The sequence below is a fragment of the Crocuta crocuta genome, unplaced genomic scaffold (genome assembly GCF_008692635.1).
Source record: "Crocuta crocuta isolate KB4526 unplaced genomic scaffold, BGI_CrCroc_1.0 scaffold59-1, whole genome shotgun sequence".
Classification (NCBI taxonomy): Eukaryota; Metazoa; Chordata; class Mammalia; order Carnivora; family Hyaenidae; genus Crocuta; species Crocuta crocuta.
In genome coordinates, this window is record NW_027551579.1 from 857,206 (window position 1) to 879,360 (window position 22,155).

Sequence of the window (22,155 nt, forward strand, 5' to 3'; positions counted from 1 at the left end):
CCCCGTGCCAAACACCACAGAGTTCAGTTAATGGAGGGAAAAAGGATTTACCACCAGGTAAATAAAAATGAAAGAATTCTAGCAGCTTAAGTTATGCCACTTCACTTCTTACTACACATTTAAGTCAAATAAAGGGCAATGTGACATTTTAAAATGAAGAAAAATAATAAGGCAAAAAGCAGACAAAAGGGAGGAGAAACACCAGTATAAAGGGGAAAAAACGTGGAACTATTTATAACGGAAAAATCATGCACAACAAAATCTCCAAAGTATCTCAGAACAGTTTCATCTTAGGGCTAAAGATACTTTTGAGACATCCAGTAACCTTTAAAAACTTTTTAACCTGAAGAGATTAAATGAAAGAAGATGCATATTGTTGGCAGGAGCCCACCTCAGAGCCCCTGCTGAGAAGGCAGTGGACCATGTGACCACGCCTACTGCCAAGGGGCAAGGCCAGCGTCTGATCTCTCCTCAACCAAAGCCGCCTGATTCAGGAACAGCCAACACACATCTGGCTGCAAGATGCGACCTGTAGGATGCAGCTTGCAAAGAGGCAGTAAGCTAAACAGGCTTGCTTTCTTTCTCATGGGAATTTGAATTAAGGGACATAGTTGATGTGCAGAAAAGTCACATAAATATGGGCATATGATGGTTATTAGGAGGTGGCTGAGGCTCAGAATAAGTCAACTGTGTGGAAATGAACCAGCAGGATACAAAGAGAAGCCGACAAACATGAAAGGGAGAGACCTAAGAAATTCCTAATAATTTTGGTTCTTGTTCATTCCTGGGCCTGAGTGATTTAATTCCTGGATCCCCATCATAATTCTAGGTATTATTACAATAACAATCCCTTCTTTAGCATAATAAAGATCATTGTTTTTAGTATTAGTGATCACTAGGAAAAAGAAAAGGATAAAAAAAATGTACATTACTCATTTACCCAAAATTGCAACAATAACCTCTCTTACATAAATACTGGTTCTCTATAAGCTTTCATAAGGTAAAAGTATTCAATACATCAAATAATTTATAATTTATAATACATATTAATTACATATCATAATATGTACATAACAATATGAGTGAGTTTATATTCAGTCCATAGTTATCTAATTTTATTAACTTATTTCACCTCATCTGTCACTGATTTTTTTTTTTCTTAAATTTCTGAGAGAGAGAGAGAGACAGCATGAGCAGGGGAGAGTCAGAGAGAGAGGGAGATACAGAATCTGAAGCAGGTTCCAGGCTCTGAGCTAGCTGTCAGCACAGAGCCTGACACAGGGCTCGAACCCACAAACTGTGAGATCATGATCTGAGCCAAAGTTGGACGCTTAACCAACTGAGCCACCTAGGCACCCCAATCTGTCATTATTTTAAGGCACATAATTATTTACATAAGGTAAATAGTTTTAGTGTCCCACTAAAACAGAAATAACACCGCTAACTGAAGCAGAACACAATGCCTTCTCATCACTTAGAATTTTCCATACAATATCACCTTCTGGGCCACCAAGACAGTCCCCTGCACCATCTCCTACGAGTACTACCCCTCTGCTCCCGGGGTTTTCTCCCGGAGACGTTGACATCATTCTGTAAGTTTTGATGCAAGTGTTTTCTTGATCTTACCAGATGGGATCAGCAAAAAGTTTATGGAAACAACCCGGAAATATTTAAAACTCATCAGATATTGTACTGACAGCACATGTAACTCAATGGAAGTGCTGGCATGAAGAGCCGTGACCCAGTTCACTCGTGAGCAGGCAGAACAGCCCCTTCGCGAGGGCAGCTTGCCACCAGGGCTCACTGGGCACCACTAAGTGCACGGCCCACTGCAACCTGAGCAATATTAAAAATTTGACAGACCTAAGCATCGTGGTAATAATTAGGGTCAATTTTCTAGAAATTATGATAATTAACATGAATATTTAGGTAGGACAATTAGTGAAGAAATTATTTCAATCCCACTTCCTAAAAGCACAAGATGGATGCCGGGTCAGCCAAAACCATTATAATCCATGCAGAAATGTAAGTTATTCCTGGTTTTTTAATGTCCTAAAATACACACACAGTTACATAAATACGGTCTTATATATAAACGACCTATTATCTGTTTTGGTTCACGTAGATATTGTGGACATGTTTTCACTCTTCCTTACTCCCTGGCATCCTGCTAGAGGTGTATGTGACATGAGTTTCATTATACAGATGTACTATTAACTATGCAGTCAGTCTCTTATTGAAGATTGAGGCTATTCCTAGTTTTTATTATCATAAACAGAGCTGCAATGAACATCCGTACACCACTTGCACATTCATCCTCTATGTCCTTGTGGTGGAAATTGCCGCAACTTCACGTATTAGATTTTACACGTTTCTTGTTAGGTCTGCTCCTGGGTGTTTTGTGGTTTTCGCTGTTATTCTAAATAGGATTTTGTTTCCATTATACATTCTAAGTAGGATAGAGACTGGTTTATAGGAGGCAAATAGGAAGTAGACTTATTTTGATATAGTAATCATATATCCAAACCTCTTACTAACTCTTAATACTTTTTGAAATTTCCAGATATAAAACCCTCTAATTTACAAATAACAAAAATTCTGAATTCTACTATCTGACATTCACACGCTTTCCACTCTTCCATTTAACAGTGGTAGAAAGCACTAGCAGAACAACATTAGTAGGGGTGACAGGGGACACTTTTGCTCTGCACATTAAGAAATATTCATTTCTTCTGATGCATCAATAGGAATACTGAATTTCACTGAATGCCTTTCAGCCATTCTGAATGCCAACTGAAAAGATGACTGCATGGTATTTTAAAAAGATTTTTAAAAATATTTTGAATACCCAGTGAAGTACAAAGAATGAATAACATGAGGTTATTCAAGGCTCAGCAAGTATTAAGCATTATGCTGTGTTCAGATCAGTTTGTGTGTGTGTGAGCGTGTGTTCAAAGAAATCAAACCTTACAGTACAGGAAAGCCACACCCCACCCAACTTCTTCCTCTCCTTAGTTGGTGTTCAATATTTCTTTTTTTTTTTTAATGTTTTATTTTATTTTTTGAGAGAGAGAGAGAGACAGCGTGATCAGGGGAGGGTCAGAGAGAGAGGGAGACACAGAATCTGAAACAGGCTCCAAGATGAGCTGTCAGCACAGAGCCCGACACGGGGCTCGAACTCACGAACCGTGAGATCATGACCTGAGCCGAAGTCGGATGCTTAACCGACTGCACCACCCAGGCACCCCAGGTGTTTAATATTTCTATACATGTTTTTATAGCCAGAAAAATATTCAATATTGTTTTAACTATTTTTAAAATGTATATAATTAGTATACTATATGTATCCTTTTATAACTTTTGCTTTTCCCTCTTCACATTATGTGTCCTATAAACCATAGTGCAACATGCCATTGTATGAATACACCGTAATTTATATGTCCATCTCTACTACAGGAAAAGAAAGGTTAGTTGTTTGTATTTTGGGGTTTAATTAATGTCAAATAACTATGTAGTTTCAAAGGGTTACACTGAAACAAGTATTCTGTTAATATCTATTACATTAAATACTTACCAATCTCTCAACACTTCTGTAACATTTAGAGTCTTTATGATTTGAGCTCATGAACCAGGTGCAACAAATATTCTTAGAATAAAACTTCACCTATTAGAAAAAAGACAAACATGTTAATGGTAATAGTAAAACACATAATTTTAATAAAGCTCTGACACAAAAATCAATGGCCATTCTTCATATTTGATGTAAAAGAAGCCAAGAGATTCTTTGAACCTCAAGAACACAAGAATGGAATCTTGAGACAGGGAGTGTTGGAACGTGATCGGAACAAGGCGACTTGGTCACAGCTCCTTCCTCCTCCTCTGCTCCCAACTCCTTACAACCTCAGAGAAATCACCAGTTAACTACAAAGGAAGGAGAAGCAGACCAGGGTCAGTCTTCTGAGCACTGGGATCGGGGAGGCAGTGGAACACCATCTGCATGCCATGGGGAGCCAGGGTACTACTCTCCTGTGACTGTGAAAGGCACTGGAGGATCTATGAAAACTCAGAAAAATACTAAAACCAAACAATGAATAAATAAACTCCCACTAAATTTCATATCCTTGTTGAATTTTTAAAAATGAATTAATCTTTTGTGTACAATACAATGAAGGCTATTTCTAGAATACTAAAGGATAAATTCCTGCTACTGGTATAGCAGCAAGATGCTTCTGTTTAGTTACCAGTTTTCTGCTCCTCTATAGCTTTGACTAGACAGAGGCATAAAAAATATTTTCTTAATACAGTTACAAGACAACCATGAACGTTTATTTTGAACCACAAGTTTTTAAATCAGAATGATCTTTAATTCTTTCAAGATGCTCAAAGCTATAGAACTTCCTTGAATTCCCTTCAGTTTGGCAAACTGTACTTGTACCACACCGTTCTGGACACTTGAAGATAAAGTCTGCAGGAAACGGGATTAGCTGTTCAATCACACAGGGCTTCATGTGATGCAGGAAAAGACATCCTTTCCCAGACTGCTGCAGCCCCACATCAGGAACACAGCTAGCAAAGCACACAGGCTAGATTTCGGTCCCACTCCCCCACTCCGAGCACCAGACGCCAGTCCATCAACCGCTCAACCAACCGAAAAAGCCCTGGGATGAAGTCTCAGTACCCCTTCCGTACCTGCTCCAGCTGCATCCTGAACTAATAAAAATCACCCCGATATCTTAAACTCTAAAATTATAGAAAGGGAAGTTACCAATCAACTTATGAGCATAAGCATGGTGTTTTATTAATTGTTTTGACTATTATAAGGCGGAGCCATTGGCTATGCCACGTGTGATGCTGTGGTGACCCAGGTAACTCAGCATGGCCACTAGAAGTGGAAGCTGACAGACAGCGGATCCGTGGGTTTCTCTTGTTAGCAGGGAGCACTTTCAGGCCACGCTGAGGGACTTCTCTAATACTCGAAACTGGGGTGGCTTCTTTATCTATATTTTGTGCAGCCCCACTTGGATATCCATGGAGTTTCCTTCTGTCCAGGAGTGTACCTCCATCAGCCAGCAGAGTCAGCTGTGCCCTTCCCCCACACCCCACCCTCTGCCACCACGATCATACCCCCAGCTGCCTCTGACCTTTATCATCCCGTATGATACCGGAGGGCCATGAAGTTTGCAAATACAGCTTTGGAAACTAGACTGAAGATATCCTTAGGGCATTATATGTATTTGCCTCTGTTTCCAAACTACATAAACAGCCTGTAGTTACTTATGAGGGTCTTACCTTCTAGGTCATGAATTCTTTAAGACCAGGGACCCTGTCTTATTCCTTTTCGTACTTTATAGCTAAAATACCAAATTTAAAAATCATTATTACTATCATATTCAACTTCTTTTTTTAAGTATTTATTTTGAGAGACAGAGCAAGCAAGCAAGCAAGGGTGGGGCAGAGAGAGAGAGAGAGGAGAAGCTCTGTGCTGGCAGATATGAGCTTCAAACTCATGAACCATGAGATCATGACGTGAGCTGAAATCAAAAGTTGGATGCTCAGCCGACTGAGCCATCCAGGCGCCCTATCACATTCAGCCTCTAATGCAACTATTATTATAGTGTCATAAATAAATAAAACTTTCTCTTAATATTATCAGAATTTTTATATTCTTAAATGAAAAGCATAACAAAATACCTGTAGTCATATAAATGACATCAGGAAAATAATGTTTCACTTTTTCTTTTTTTAAAAAATTTTTAATGTTTATTTTTGAGGGGGGGGGAGGGCAGAAAGAAAGGGAGACAGAGGATCCAAAGTGGGCTCTGAGCTGACAGCAGAGAGTTCAATGGGCTTAAACTCACAAACCATGAGATCATGACCTGAGCCAAAGTCGGACTCTTAACCAACTGAGCCACCCAGGCGCCCTTAAGTTTCACTTTTTCTAATACAGTGCCTGGTAAAGTATAAAACATGAATGGCTAATACAAAAAGCAAAACCCTGACAATGTATTAGCTATATCTCCTAGTTTTATTTCATCAGAAATTTCATTAATATGGCATTTAATTCAACAAATATTTATGGAACATTTACAACCTGCCGGCTCCTACTTTTGGCACTGGGAACAGAGCAAAAACAAATTCCCTACCCTCATGGATTCCAGTGATATACAGACAGATGGAAAACAAATATATTGTAATGTCAGGCAGAGCTAAGCGTTATAAAAAAATAAAAGAGTGCAGGAACAGAGTGACTGGAATGCTACTGTCATAGCAATTCCATAGCAATAGGGTGACAAAGAATGTCTAAAGAGGTAATATCTGAGCTGAAGCCTGAATGAAGTAAGAAAATGAGTCATGTGGGCATCTGGGAAAAGCATCCCAGGGCTCTGAGATTAGTTTATGTTTGATGCATTGGATACTGAATGCAAGAGAAGTTAAAAATTATTACAAAGAGTGAGAAGAGTTACTCATTCCCACTTGCCAGGGACTGGAGTAAGGTGTGGAAAGATGAAAAAGAACTGTTCCCCTAGAATTGTTTCTCCCTAAGAATGGAAGTCTCCTTCCCATCTGCCCCCCACCCCAAAAAGTCCACAAGGTTTTTTTAAAGGCTGTGTGAAGAACAGCACTGTTTGGTGACTGACAAGACAAACAGGAGAGCAGGATGGGAGGGGAAAAAGTTCTACTTTAGCTATGCCAAGTCTGATAGGTGACTTGGAAACCAAGGAGACACCTGGATATACCAAACTGGAGTTCAAGTGGGGAGGCTGGAACTGGTGAATCAATATGGGAGTTATCAGCCTCTGGAAGTATTTTTAACAGGACTAGGTGGATGAAATAACCCAGAGCAGTGCTGTCCAACAGAACTTTCTACAATGACAGGACTGTGGCTAGTGGCCATAGTATTGATCGGCGGAGAACTAGAAAATGAGTATAAATGAAGCAGAGAAGAGATTCTAAGGCTCAGCCCTGGGGTTAGCATCCCCAAGTCAGGAAGAGGAGCAGGATCCAGCACAGGGCACTGAGAAGGAGTAGCAGGTAGGGCAGGAGAAAACTTAGAGGAGAGTGGGGCCTCCCGGAAACCAGGTAAAGAAAGCTTGAAACAGGAAAGACTGATCAACTGTGTCAAATATTGCTGACAGTTGAGTAAGATGAAGACTGGGAAATGACCACAGGATTTAGCAACATGGAAGTTACTGACAACCTTGTCGAAGAGTAGTCTCAGTGGAGTGGCAGAGAGTGGTGAGGAAATGGAGGCAAGGAGTTTAAGACAGCTGTTTTGGGAAGTTCTGCCATTGGGTGGCAAGGAAATGGGTGGTAGCTTGAAGGGAACATGGGGTGGGGAAATGGTGCCTTTTTTTTTTTAAATGAATGACATTATGGCACGTCTGTAAGCTGAGATACTATTCTAGCATGTTTGTATAGCATGTTTCTCCAACAGAGGAAGGAAAATAGATGAAAAGCTAGAATGAGAGGAGGTTACTGCTGGAGCAGTGAGTAGGCGACATGAAGAGTATTCAACGCACAAGTGCTAGGAACACGGACAGTTCACGTAATGGAACAAAAGGATGGCAGGGTACACGAGTACACGCAGGAAGATTAGCAGCTCTGGCAGAGAAGCGACCAAGCTTGATTTGGGCTCTTCTTTTTTCTTGGTGAAACGACCTGCAAGGTTGACGGCTGAGAGTGAGAAGTAGGAGGAGGTGTTAACCGATGAGTGGAACAGGGTCAAAAACAGCAGCAACCCATGAGAGAATTCCCCCTGGGCTGCCATTAGTGACTAAGATTGAGTTCGGGTGTTGAATCCCTGGCCCTGTACCACAGAGCAGTGCCCCGACGTGTTCCCACACTCGGAATAATAGAATGGATGATGTCAAATACCATATGGGAGTCTAGATACATCACAGCCTCAGCTTCTCCTAACCTGTCCCTGCCCAAAGTGGAAACTGGGCTACCTGCAACGAATTATTCTTAGAAAATCCCTGTAACCCTTACAGCTCATCTTTTCCTTCTGTAAGTATTTGAGACTCTTTCAAAAGAATCTCCAGAATCTTCTGTGGAGGTAGCATCAAGCTCACTAAAATCTATGGAATCTATGTTCATGTGTGTATATATATATATATATATATATACACACATATAAATTTATATATATANGCCTTCTAACAGTTTTCAAATTCTCCACAATGACTCAAGATTACCAGTTCGTCAATGACATTAACACATTTTCTCAGAATTTGAACCTGAGATGGGAACTCATTTAGAGCAGTCAATACAATCTCCTNCTCCTATTATTATTCTTACGTCCAGTCTTATTAGTCTGTGTATAGATAATTCTTCATTATCAAAGAAGTCAGAAACACAATGGAAGCCAAGAATTTTCATTTACTCTCTGTATCCAATTGTAGGGTCAGGATTTTTGTGTATTTTTTTTACCTTTTTTTTTTTAACATTGTGTATATAGCTGACACAATGTTACATTAGTTTTAGGTACACAAATTAGTGGTTCAACATCTCTATACTTTATGCTGTGCTCATCACAAGTATAGCTAGCTACTCTCTGGGGGTGAGTTTATTTAAAAGAAAAATCTATTATTTGCTTGCTGTTTTCATCTTCTACATATAAAATGTAAAAGGTCACCCTCAACCTCTTTCAAAACCTCAGCTCATTATTCTTAGTGCTGTATTCCATCCACCACCACCCTTTTTTTGAGACAGAGAAAGCATGCACATGTCCGTGAGCAGGGGCAGGGGATGCAGGGTGAAAAATGGGGGGTAAAGGGAGAGAGAGAATCTTAAGCAGACTCAATGCCCAACAAAGAACCCAATGCAGGGCTCAATCTCATGACCCTGAGATCATGACCTGAGCTGAAATCAAGAGTCAGATGCTTAACCAACTGAGCCACCCCAGCATCCCTGTATTCCTCTTTTATATGTGAGATCTGTACCTACATCTACATATTTTTGTTTCATATCCTTCTTTCCTTCTTCTCCACATATTATTTTAAAATATGAGTTCATCTGGCCATTTTACCTCTTTCTTCTTCACATTATTTCCAATGGTTCAGTAAAAACTGTCTACGGCCACCTTGTGACCACCTTCCCTTCTGGAGACTAGATCCATGGCATCTTATCTATCTTTTCTTTGAAATTTAGGAACTCTGTATTTCTAATTCTCTAAATTCCAGCATTGCTCCATATTCCTCTTCTTCTTTTTTTTTTTACTGATTCATTTAGCTACCATTTACTAAAACACCCACTTTGTGCTAGACACTAAGAATACAAAATGTAAAAGTAATTGCCGTCTCTGCCCCTAAGAAAGTCCCATTATGGTGACAAAGGCAAACCAATACACAGGTATTGTATATTGATAAGGGGACACTGAACCCAACTTGAGTAGTCAGGGAAGCTTCATGAAGGACATAATCTTTCAGTAAAAGTTAAACACGTAAAGGGGGAAAAGAAAAGGGGGGTAGAAAGGCATTGCAGACAGAAAGAGCAGCTCAAGTCAAGTGCCTGAGAGAATTATGGTATGTGTGGTATCAAAATGCAAAACGAGAAACAGGAAAGCAAGGATGAAGAGAGTAGTGACCAAGGATGAATAAACGGACCTCCTGGTGGGCTCAGAGCTCAGCAGAGGTTGAAAACCATGAACTCTGGGTAGTGGCACTTTTCTCAGATGTCTGAGATTCTCCCGCAGGGCTTCGCTGCTTGGATCTAATAGTAGATGACACAGACTGTATCACTGACATAGAAATGGGAGTTTGGGTGGGTGAGGCAGCAGAAGTGAAAGGGAAAGGGAATCAAGAGTACAGTGAGAGAACAATCCATATGGTCAAAACTGGGATATAGACTGGGTAGGAAAGAGAAAGAGGCCAGGCAGATGCTGACACACAAATTGAAATACCGGCAACCCATGTCTCTGAGATTAAGGGATAAAAAAAATTAGAGAATGTTAAAAAGGAAGAAAATGAGGGAATGAGGATATAGGAATATTTAGATTTCTGTAACAAGCAGTTCCAGATAGGGGCATTGCCCAGAGTGTGACTTGCAAGTAGGTGTCTGAAACGCAAGTGAAGGTCACTGCAGTTAAGTACCCATGAGGCTAGTTTTTTGGACAACAGATCAGTGTTATTAGCTCTTAGAATGAAAGCTCCTTGATGACTGGGATTTTGTCTGCTGCATTTACTGCATCTAGCATCGTATATAGCACAACCTTTTGTTGAATTTGTTAAATGAATGACATGGACTTCTCCCAGGATTCCCATTATTTTCACTTGTCTAATTTGCCCTCATTGTGGGTCAAAACTAGGCTCAGAGTTATCCGCTCCCCTGATTATTTCCTTAACCTTCTAGAAATGAAATGGTCAATGAAGTAAGTCAATAGCAGCCCTGCTTTTACTGAGTGAGACTTCCCACAGACATGTGGATAGCTGACTAGGATATCTTAGCTCTGTTCTGGTTCTGTAATTAATTTCCACAGCCTACTTTCCAAAAGATCACAGAATTAAGCTATCACTGTCAGTCTGGCAGATTTTGACATAGTCATTTCCTTGACATACAGTATAAAACTATGATACCTTCCCCCTAAACCACATTACCACAGATATTCTTCAGTTTGAGGCATTTTTTAATACCTGTCATTCCTATGTTTTAATCAGTGCTACCAATAATGTTATATTTACCATTGAAAATAAAATCTCAAGCTCAACAACAGGATAAGAAAGGTTCTCTAAGTCACCAAGTTTCCTCCCTAAGAACTATCAAATCTATCACTCACTCATTCATGCATTCATTCATAAATTCAACCAAAATTTATTTCTTATTTAATAAATATTTACTAATCTGCTTACTCACTGTATTTCCCTAGGTTCTAAATCTGCTCTGAAGAGTCAGTCAGCATTGTGACAGTGGTGAAACTACAGGCAGGGGGTTGGGAACCTACCAAGTACTAGCTGCCTCACAGAGCTGTGTCAAGTTTGGCTTCCTTTTCCATAAACTGTCCCACAGAGTTAGTTACTCTGTGGATCTTCGAAGATTACATAACGTCAATAAACGTTCTTGGTAACTATTACGGTTCTCTTCAAATGCTCGGCGCTAGATGGACAGCGGAGAGCGCCACCTGCAGGAAGAAAAAGATCATCACGCCCTTTCCTCACCACAGTGTGTATGGAAATGTTGATGTCAGGCTCTATGACCATATAGTTTCCAAGGAAGCACTGAAAATAAAAGTAGGGAGTACCTGTACATTTTGTCTTTTCCCTGTCTTGTGACTTTTACAGAAAAGGAGAAGAGGAAAAAGACAAGAAAAAAGTTTATAATAATGAACTTTATTCTTAGAGCCTCATCATAAATCATACATTTTCCTCAGGAAATTGTAACACCTGAAGGACTCAATTCCTAACTTTAACCAAATGCCAAAATCCTGCTAAATTCATTTTTAAAATAATTAGGTACTTGCCCAAATTTCTTAATTATAATAGCATTAGAGAAATTACCATTGGAAAGAATACTTTTAAGAAATGTATTATGTACCAAGAAGGAAGAGACTGCTATCAACCAGAGGATTATTGTAAGGACTGAATACAATACTACACAGAATAATATTCAGTGAATCTTTTGAATCAGGACCTGACACTATTTGAAGCAGACTTCTTGAAAATAAGGGCTGGTTGTTATGGACTACTAATCACGCTAACTGCCATCTCTCCGGAGTTCAATCTATACTGAATTGAGACTGATTAGTGACTTTCCCAAAGATCTCATATATTCTTTGTAATAAAACACTAAACTTAAAAACGCCTAGGAGAAAACAATTGATAACACTATATCAGTTCATAAGTGACATAAATAAAGGTATGAATATGAATAAGTTAGAATCATACATTTTCACAATGGCAGAAAAGTTAGACATCATATTCTCCAACCACATTCTACAGGTGACAAAAATTGAAGCCCACAGCTCCACAGTCCATGGTCAGGCCCCATGACAGCTGTTTTGGGAGTTACATGATATGTTTAAGAGCCACTTAAGTAGAACGAAAATAACCAAGTTTAGTAACCAAGACACAGCTTTTCTACTTCTGTCAGGTCAATTAAAAATTAGGCAATGGGCAAAGAAGTTTCCTTCACACTAAATGCTATCTTTGAATGCTATCCAGAACTTTTACTCAAGTCCACTAGGTTTCAATCTGCACGACTGGAAACATGCTTCAAGAACCTCTCTCTATAAACTTATGTTTGTTGCACTAAGATCAAGTGCAAGTAGGCAGTAATCCAGCCTCTCTGTCCTATGCTGTTTCGACAAACAGCCAAATATCCTGCCACCCCAAACTTCTCAAGGTATTCTATAGCTTCATGTTATCCTTTTCCAAATGTTTCCACATTTCTCTTTCAGCAATACAAACAAACCAACCAAAAAAACCCAAAATAACAAAACCCACAAAACTCTGCTCCTCCTAGAAAGAAGTATTTACATTATAACAAGAAGTAACACCTTCAGCTCTAACCCAAATTAAAAATAAGAGGACCATTAGACATAGAAGTCGGCTCTGGTGTAGATGTTCCATATTAAAAATGTAGAACTACACTAATTCTTAACAAGTAAGTGTGTGTGTGTGGGGGGGGGGAGAACAGTAGTACTGTTCCTACTTTTATTCTGTATTATGTACTTGTGTATTTGTAGTATGAAATGCAAAACTGTGCTGAAATATTTTCAATTTACATACTATTGTTTAGGCTGATAAAGAAACTCAGTAAAATGAAAAGGGCAGTAGTTTGGGGCAACACATGGAAATCTAAGCCGTGGCCCCCCAAAAATGAACATACTACTTGTTTTCAATTTCGGGAGTCGACAGACACCACCACCTGTTCCCCTCCCCCTCTATAAGCCCATGGAGTCCTGCTTAACACTCTCCATCATGGCTGCCTGGACACCTGTAATTGGCCCAGAGAGACGTCATCACAGCCTGTCATTCGACAAAGCTGGTCCAGCCATGTGCAGCAAGGCAGAATTTTAAAGTAAATTGAGAGGAAGTCACACCAAAATGTATTGAAGTTAAGCCCTCAATAAGTAGTTCATTTCCCTAAAACAAATTGGGCAACCAGATATCTCCGAAGAAACTGGGTTTGATCCCGAGCACCATAAGAGAATGGAAATTGAGACACTGTAGTTGCAGTGAGGTGGCAATAAAAAGAACCGCAAAGACTCCGCTAGGTAAACCATCTCCTGCCGCTTTACACTCTGCTACGAGGAATGTGATAGAAGCTTTAAACCAAATGGCTCATACATCTTCAAATCAGATCTCTGGATTTTTACAGAATAATGAAAATGATGATGATGCTATAGCTAACCTCTAAAATGATGAGACATGAGGCACTACTGTAAGCACTTCACTATAGTAATTGGTTTATTCCTCATAACAATCTCATAAATACACTTGTATCCCTACTTGTCACATGTCAGAAGCTAAAGTGCTGTGAGGGTCAGCAACTGCCTCAGGTCACACAGCTACTAAGTGTCAGAGGCAGGATGCAGACTCAGGCAATCTCTCTGTGTTCTGCATACAACTTTCTATTCTCCCAAGCAACCATGAACTCCTCCCTCCAACAAACCAGCTCTTCCTTCCTCACGCCTATTTCAGTTGATGGCCTCTACCCAGTTACTCAGGGAGAAACCAGAATAGCACTTCATCTGGGGCCCAGTCAGTTCTTCCGTTTGACAGCTTTGCTGGTTCACCTCTGCATCTGCTACTTGCTAACTCTGTGACCCTGGCTACTTGGCTTCCTCCATCTAAGTCACAGTCTTATCTAAGAGCATGTAAAATTGTTGTGAATATTCATTCATTCATTCATTCACTCATTCATTCAAGCTTGTGCAAGCAAGTGGGAGAGGGGCAGAGGGACAAGGAGGGGGAGAATCCCAAGCAGATTCCACACTCAGCGCAGAGCCCAAGGAGGGGGTCGAGCTCACAACTGTCAGATCATGACCTGAGCTGAAGTCAAGAGTCAGACGCTCCATCAACTGAAGCACCCAGCTGCCTCTGCTGTGAGCACTGTTTATTTATTTAAATTCAAGTTAGTTGACACACAGTGTAGTATTGGTTCCAGGAATATCTTGCTGTGAATATTTAAATTACATGGGATAACGCACATAAAATGCATTGCACAAGGTGGGGCAGACTGTAGGATGATCAATAATTATTAGCAATTCTGATCATTACCTTGAATGCCTGGATGCCTGAACACGCACCGGTCCTCATCCTCTCTCTCCCTTGTAATGCTGACAATCTATTAATTGGTTACTCTGCCTGGTCTACTTTCCATCCAATCCAAATTCTACAGCTGCTAAAAATGTCATTCACGTTTCCTAAAATAATAAATGACACTCCAATTCCTAGGGAATAAGTTCCCAGCTCCTTATTATCGTGCTTTGTCGTTCCCTCCGCCCTCGAACCTTCCTCATCTCTCAGCACATCTCAGAACACATCCCAGCACCCCATAACTCTTCCTCAGGGTACTCACTGTCTCAACACTATTTCACTAATGTTTTTTGTCATGTTGCTGCTCCTACAGAAATTCCTATTAATTCCCAGTTAATTACTTTCTACATGCCTCTTAGGACTCACCGCCTTGTGTTAAGGGCATTGTATTGTTTCTTTCCGAATGAGATTACGCTTCCCTTAAGAAGGAAAATCAGATCTCAGGGTTTGTTTTAAAAAGAAAATCTTTTTTGACTAATACAGTATCACAGATAGTAAGAGCTCAGCAAATAAACACCAATTCATTTAATACTAACTAAAAAACATTTTAATATTCAAATTCCTATAGGAAATTTTCCCACAGCTAAAACTCTGAGAAATAAATAGACATATTTACAAAAACCTTTTTCTGTTCAATAGCAGGCACTTAAAGTACAAAGGAAAGTGCTACAGAAACACGTAAGAACCATTACCAGAATGTTTTTAGATTAAAAACAAAAAACTTTAGCAATAAAATCTTGGATATTCATTCTTCCTATTTTAAAGATTATAATGCAGAGGACACAGTTTAAAATTCCTTGAAATCAATTTTAGAAATAATGGTTTTTATATCTCCTAAAGAAACACTAGAAACTCAGGTTGGGATCTTATCCTAAGTGTGAAATAAAAATAATGAAAATATTTTATATAGCAGCACTGTAATTATCAGTTTTTAATATTTATTCTGTATAAGGCAAAAGACGCTGCAAATTGTTTCAGAAAAACTGAACAGAGATATACAGAAGCTGTAAAGAACCACATAAGTGTACATTCCTCTTATTCCTTCATAATTCTTATAGACACAGTGAAAATGAGCTTCCCTTCTGAAAACAATTTAGTTGAGGCAATTACAGACAGATGTGTTTACTGTTATAAAACACTGCATATCAAGAACGATTAGCAGTGAGATCAAGTTGAGATTCAGCTGCTTACTCTACCGCTCTAACCACCCATGAAGATGGACAGATAGATAGTAGGGGAGAAGGGCTCAGGTACTGAGAGCGATAGAAAACAGAAATTAAAGAGAGAAATATATTAAGCAAATGCATTTCAACTTTAACCTATGCTTAATATATTTTTCTACTATGTGGAGTATCATCACAACTTAGTTTCTACCACTGTGGTATACATGTAGATACATGTAAAGAAGAAGGGTTAAAGTTACAAATGAATTACATACTAGAAACCAAACACTATCACTATTCACAGAATATAAGACATCTTTTGGCTAGGAGATCACTTTCATAAAGTGCATTAAAATGTTCAAGAGGTTGGTGGTATAGTATAAAGAATACTACACTAAAAATCAAGGGACTTTAGCTTTTCTGTTTTTGCCTCAAACATCTTTAGAATCCTAGGCAAATGTTTAACCTTTCTGCTCCCCATTCATACATATTAAAACAAAAACAGAGGCACCTCAATGGCTCAGTTGGTTAAGCGTCTGTCTCTTGATGTCTGTTGATCACGGCTCAGGTCGTGATCTCACAGTTCATGAGATCTGCTGCCACATTAGGCACTGTGCTAACAGCACAGAGCCTGCTTGGGATTTTCTCTCTCTCTCTCTCTCTCTCTCTTCTCTCTCTCTCTTTTCCTCTCCCTCTCTCTCTGCACTGCCCCTGCTCAGATGCACACACATGAGCATGCATGCTCTCTCAAAATAAATAAATAGTAATAAAATAAATAAATAAAAACAAATACAAAACTAGATTTTTAAAAATTTTTTTTTTAATGTTTTATTTATTTCTGAGAAAGAGAGGCAGAGAGACAGCATGAGTAGGGGAGGGTCAGAGAGAGAGGGAGATACAGAATTTGGAACAGGCTACAGGCTCTGAGCTAGCTGTCAGCACAGAGCCCGACGCGGGGCTCGAACTCATGAACTGTGAGATCATGACCTGAGCCGAAGTCAGACGCTTAACCAACTGAGCCACCCAGGTGCCCCAAGACTAGATGGTTTCTAATTATCTTTTAGGCTGTGAACTTTCATGACAGTACAGCATTCAGAAAACAGAAATATAGTAATAGTAATATAGTGACAGTAAGAGCATCAAAGTTAATTTAAGATTAAAATTACGTATTCTAAATGTTTCCTTAAATTGTGCATAATCAAGTTTTATCAAAACTACCTTACTGGATTCTATTTTTAGAAATAAAGTATAGCAAAAATAAACATGTTTCAGTTGTATGGGACATATAACTTCTGAAATATTCTCCAGGGGTGCCTGGGTGGCTCAGTTGGTTAAGCATCTGACTCTTGACTTCAGCTCCCCTCATGATCTAGCAGATCATGAGGTCGAGCCCTGCATCAGGCTCTGCACTGACAGCAAGGAACCTGCTTGGGATTGTCTCTCTGCCCCTCCCCTACTCAAGTTCTCTCTCACTCTGTCTCTCTCAAAATAAATAAACTTTTAAAAAAATATTCTCCAAAATATTTAAGGCTAACAGAAAAAATGTAAAGAACAGTTACCAGCATTACCATCTTTGGAAGTATTATTAGAGAGGAAATCCAGAAAACAGTAAAGGATTTTAATCTTTAATAAACTCTAAGTTACAATGAACTTAAGATCTAATCAAGTCTAGAAAGGTAAATATTGAAAAGTAGGGTAAGAGCAAGCTGAGAGATAGACACAGCTGTTCTAGGAGTTACCCTAGTAAAGCCTCCTCTTACCACTGCCCAGGATACACTGAACTGCGTACTTCAACGAATTAATACCCAGAAGCAATAACAATGAGTGCATTTTATGAACAGATAAATGTTTTGTAGCCCTTTCAAATAAGCCACATTAACATAATAAAAGAGGAAATCATTCTTACCATTGTTTTAATCTCACACTCATCCAAATTCAGCACAGTAATTACACTGTTGAAATAATATGTATGCAATTAAAATTATTCTTCTTCCATCTACAGAACTCAGACAAGTGAACCTACAGAACTAACAGAAATTCTATTGCAGCAAATCACATTTTGATCAGAGCAATCTTAAAGATGGAAGAGGAAGAAGAAAGGAAAAAGTTAATGTACTATTATTGCTCTTTAAAAGTTCATAACACTCAAATGAGCATAAAGAATTGATTTCACTTATGCTAATTACTAAAAACAACACATTCAGCCAAAAACCAAATGCTACCACAGATAATTTAAATATATTTAACTAAAATATATTTCCACTAAGCAAAGACACAGTTAACTCTGATTCAGTTAAACATAAGAACAAATTCCTAAAATAATAGCAAATCCATCCCAACAACTATCTCGGGGATGGGACATGGTTAAACCATGCCCAAAAAATAGGCTTAAAAGTAGAGAAAAAAATAGAAGCACCTGGGTGGCTCAGTCAGTTAAGTGCCCGACTTTGGCTCAGGTCATGATCTTGTAGTTTGTGGGTACAAGCCTCACATCATGCTGTGTGCTGGCAGCTCAGAGCCTGGGGCCTGTTTCAGATTCTGTGTCTCCCTCTCTTTCTCTGCCCCTTCCCCACTCATACTCTGTCTCTGTCTCTCTCAAAAATAAATAAACATTTAAAAAAAATTTTAAGTAGAGAAAAAATAGGGTCGTCTGGGTGGCTCAGTTAGTTAAGCATCTGACTTCGGCTCAGGTCATAATCTCACAGTTCGTGGGTTTGAGCCGTGTCGGGCTCTGGGCTGACAGCTCAGAGCCTGGAGCCTGCTTTAGATTCTCCCTCTCTTTCTCTGTCCCTCCCTTGCTTGTGCTCTCTCTATCTTTCAAAAATAAATAGGGGCATCTGGGTGGCTCAGTCGGTTAAGTATGTGACTTTGGCTTGGTTCATGTTCTCATGGTTTGTGAGTTTGGGCCCTGCATCAGGCTCTGTACTGACAGTGTGGAGCCTGCTTGGGATCCTTTCTCCCCTCTCTCTCTGCCTCTACCCTACTTGCACTCTCTGTCTCAAAATAAATAAACTTAAAAAAAATTTTTTTTAAATAAACATTTTTAAAAAGTAGAGAAAAAATAACCAACATTTTTCATGAAACTAAAACACAGAATACTAAAATTTGTACAGAACCACAAAATACCCTGAATAGCCAAAGCAATCTATTTTTTAAGTGCCTTTAAAATTTTTAATTCCAGTATAGGGGACACAACAAAGGGGTTCATGAATCCCCTTAACTTAGTTAGGCAAAGCAATCTTGAGAAAGAACACAGCTGGAGGTATCACATCTCAGATTTCAGCATATACTACAAAGCTATAGTAATCAAAACAGTATGGTACTGGCACAACAACAGACACATGTATCAATAAAAGAGAATAGAGAGCTCAGAATAGACCCACGCCTTATATGGTCAGTTAACTTGTGACCAAGGAGGCAAGAAAATACAGTGGGAAAAAGACAATCTCTACTGGATGACTTTGTTCCTTTTTTTTTTTCCTTTTTAATATTTTATTCATTTTTGAGAGAGAGATAGAGGCAGCATGAGCAGGGGAGGGTCAGAGAGAGAGGGAGACACAGAATCTGAAGCAGGCTCCAGGCTCTGAACTAGCTGTCAGCACAGAGCCTGATGCGGGGCTCGAACCCACAAACCAAGAGATCATGACCCGAGCTGAAGTCAGATGTTTAACCGACTGAGCCGCTCAGGCACCCCTGGATGACTTTCTTATAGCATATGCAGAAATAAGCTCAAAGTGGATTAAAGACCTAAATAAAACCATAAAACCTAAAACCATAAAAATCCTAGAAAAGAGCTCAGGCAGTAATGTCTCTGACACTGGTCACAGAAACATTTTTCTAGATACATCTCCTAAGTCAAGAAAAAAACAAAAGCAAAATTAAAACTACTGGACTACGCCAAAATAAAAAGCTTCTGCCCAGGGAAGGAAACCATCAACAAAACAAAAAGGCAACCAAATAAATGGCAGAGATACTTACTATGATATATCTGAAAAAAGACTAACATTTAAAACATATAAAGAACTTAACATAAATCAATACCAAAAAACAATCTGACTAATAATGGCTAGAGGACCTGAATACACATTTTTCCAAAGAAGACATACAGCCAACAGACACATGAAAATATGAAACACTGTTAATCATCAGAAAAATGAAATCTGTGGTACTTGTGTGGCTCTGGTAGTTAAACGTCCAGCTCTTAGTTTCTGCTCAGGTCATGATCTTGTGAGTTCATGAGTTCAAGTCCTGTGATGGGCTCTGCATTGGCAGCGCAGAGCCTGCTCGGGATTCTCTGTCTCCCTCTCTCTGACTCTCCCCACCTACCCCCGTCTCTCTCTCTCTGAAAATAAATAAATAAACTTAAAAAAAAGAAAAATGCAAATCAAAACCACAATACAATATCATCTTACACCTGTCAGAATGGCTAGAATCAAAATGGCAAGAAATAACAGGTGTTGGTGAGGATGTAAAGAGAAAGGAATCTTTGTGCAAGGTTGGTGGGAATGTAAACTGGTACAGCTACTATGGAAAACAGTATAGAGGTTCCTCAAAATATTAAAAACAAAACTACCATATGATGCAGTAATTCCACTACTAGGTATTTACCCAAAGAAAATGAAAACACTAATCAAAAAGATATATGCACCCCTATGTTTACTGCAGCATTATTTATAATAGCCAAGATGTGGAAACAATCCAGGGGTTCATCATTAGATGAATGAATAAACAAGATGTCATATGCATATACAATGGAATATTACTCAGCCATAAATAAGAATGAAATCTTGCCATTTGCAACAACAGGATGGAGCTAGAATATAATGCTAAGTGAAAAAAGTCAGGCAGAGAAAGACCAATACCATATGATTTCACTCATATGTGGAAATTAAGAAACAAAATAAATGAGCAGTGGGGGGGAAAAAGAGAAAGAGAGAGACAAACCAAGAAATACTCTTTTTAAAAAAATGTTTATTTATTTATTTGAGAGAGAGAGAGAGAGAATGAGAACATGAGTAGGGGAGGGACAGAGAGAGAGAAGACAGACAGACAGAGAATACCAACCAGGCTCCTCACTGTCAGTGCAGAGCCCAAAGTGTGTCTCAAATTCATGAACCATGAGATCATGACCTAACCCAAAATCAAGAGTCGGATGCTTAACTGACTGAGCCACTCAGGCAGTCCAAGAAACAAACTCTGCACTATAGAGAACAAATGGATGGTTACCAGAGGAAGGTGGGGGGTGGGTGAAATAGGTAAGGAGGATTAGGAGTGCACTTCTCATGATGAACACTGAATAACATATAGAATCATTGAATCATTTTATTGTACACCTGATACTAATATAACACTATGTTAATTATGTTTCAAAAATAAGGAGAGAGAGAGAGAAAAACCCAAAAGGAAAAGGAAAGAACACTGATTTTTCTCAGTATTTATCAAATGACTTCAAGCATTGTCCCAAATATATATGACATACAATATATAATATATGTAAATGATATATATAAGTTATATATTATGTCAAATATAATTTTATATACCTTAATATTCACAAGTACCATATGGTTATTAGCATATAATAACCATATTGCTGTTACGATTTTAGACAGTTGAAATATACAGAGATAGTCAAAAATGATAGCCAGGAAGTTGGATAAGCTGTTCCTAGAAACCACATTTTTATGGTCTGGAAGCCTATATTCTTTTTTGGCTTCTTAAAGAGAAGAGACTTCTTAAAAGAGACTTTACAAAAACAGATAACTTAAAAGAAAGTTCAATTTTCCAAGCCCTTCTTGGAATAATTTAATAAAAATAACAAAAATAATTTTACAACATGTTATCATTTTCAGGTAAGATCTGAAGAGCATTTTGTTATCACAATAAATCCAGATATTAAGACCTCTATTTTACTTATTTACAAAGTTAGTCTTCTACAGTCTGTCAAGTCAAAGAATGAAAGGAGAAGATACCTTAGCAACAAGAAAGTAGCCTGAATAAAAATCTAGCAGGTTGTAGAAGATAGAATTCTGGAATAAGAGTCAGGCTAAGGCTCGGTGCCTCAATCTGGGTGCCAGCATCTCTAGATCTTTGATTCCCCATAAAATGAGAGGGTGGGACTTAATTATCTCTTGTTACTTTTCAAGCTCTAAAATGTTGTGTTGACAGTGTTTGTGAGATGTGTTGATGTCGTATCTAGCAAAAGAAACTTTGGTCCAAGAACTCAATAAAAATTAATTAACACAAATTACAAAAGTCATCAGTGTTATGGGATCAGGAATCCTGAACTAATAAACTTTATGTGCATGCTCCCTCTCCCCCCCAAAAAATGTGGAGAAAAACAGAATCTTAGAGTTAGTCAACAACCTAGATGTCACTTTTCACTATTTCACCAAATTAGGAATGGTCTATCTTCAAGAACCACTTTCTACCTATTCCAGGTTCTGATAAATTGCAGTTATTACAAAGTTTGTCTTACTTGATTTAAAATGTATCTTCTTACTTACCCTCTTTCCATTATAACAAAACTACTAACTAGACATCACTAAGAGGCACTGTTTGGAAATCTAGCTCTCTCCTAGTTTTCTTGTTTTCTCTTTTTTCTCTTTTTTAAATTTTTTTTAATGTTTATTTATTTTTGAGAGAGAGACAGAGCACGAGCTGGGGAGGGGCAGAGAGAGAGGGAGACACAGAACAGAAGCAGGCTCCAGGTTCTGAGCTGTCAGCACAGAGCCCGA

The 22,155-nt window shown here is 38.8% G+C and overlaps 1 protein-coding gene across 2 annotated transcripts in view; it reads right to left on the reverse strand.

Moving 5' to 3' along the window:
- Window positions 1–22,155, reverse strand: part of LYST (lysosomal trafficking regulator) — a 163,972-nt gene that overhangs the window by 141,267 nt on the left and 550 nt on the right. For both annotated transcript variants that reach the window (XM_077751733.1, XM_077751732.1), the window contains exon 2: window positions 3,575–3,664. The gene's annotated coding sequence lies outside the window, so the exon portion shown is untranslated. The remainder of the gene's footprint in view (window positions 1–3,574; window positions 3,665–22,155) is intronic.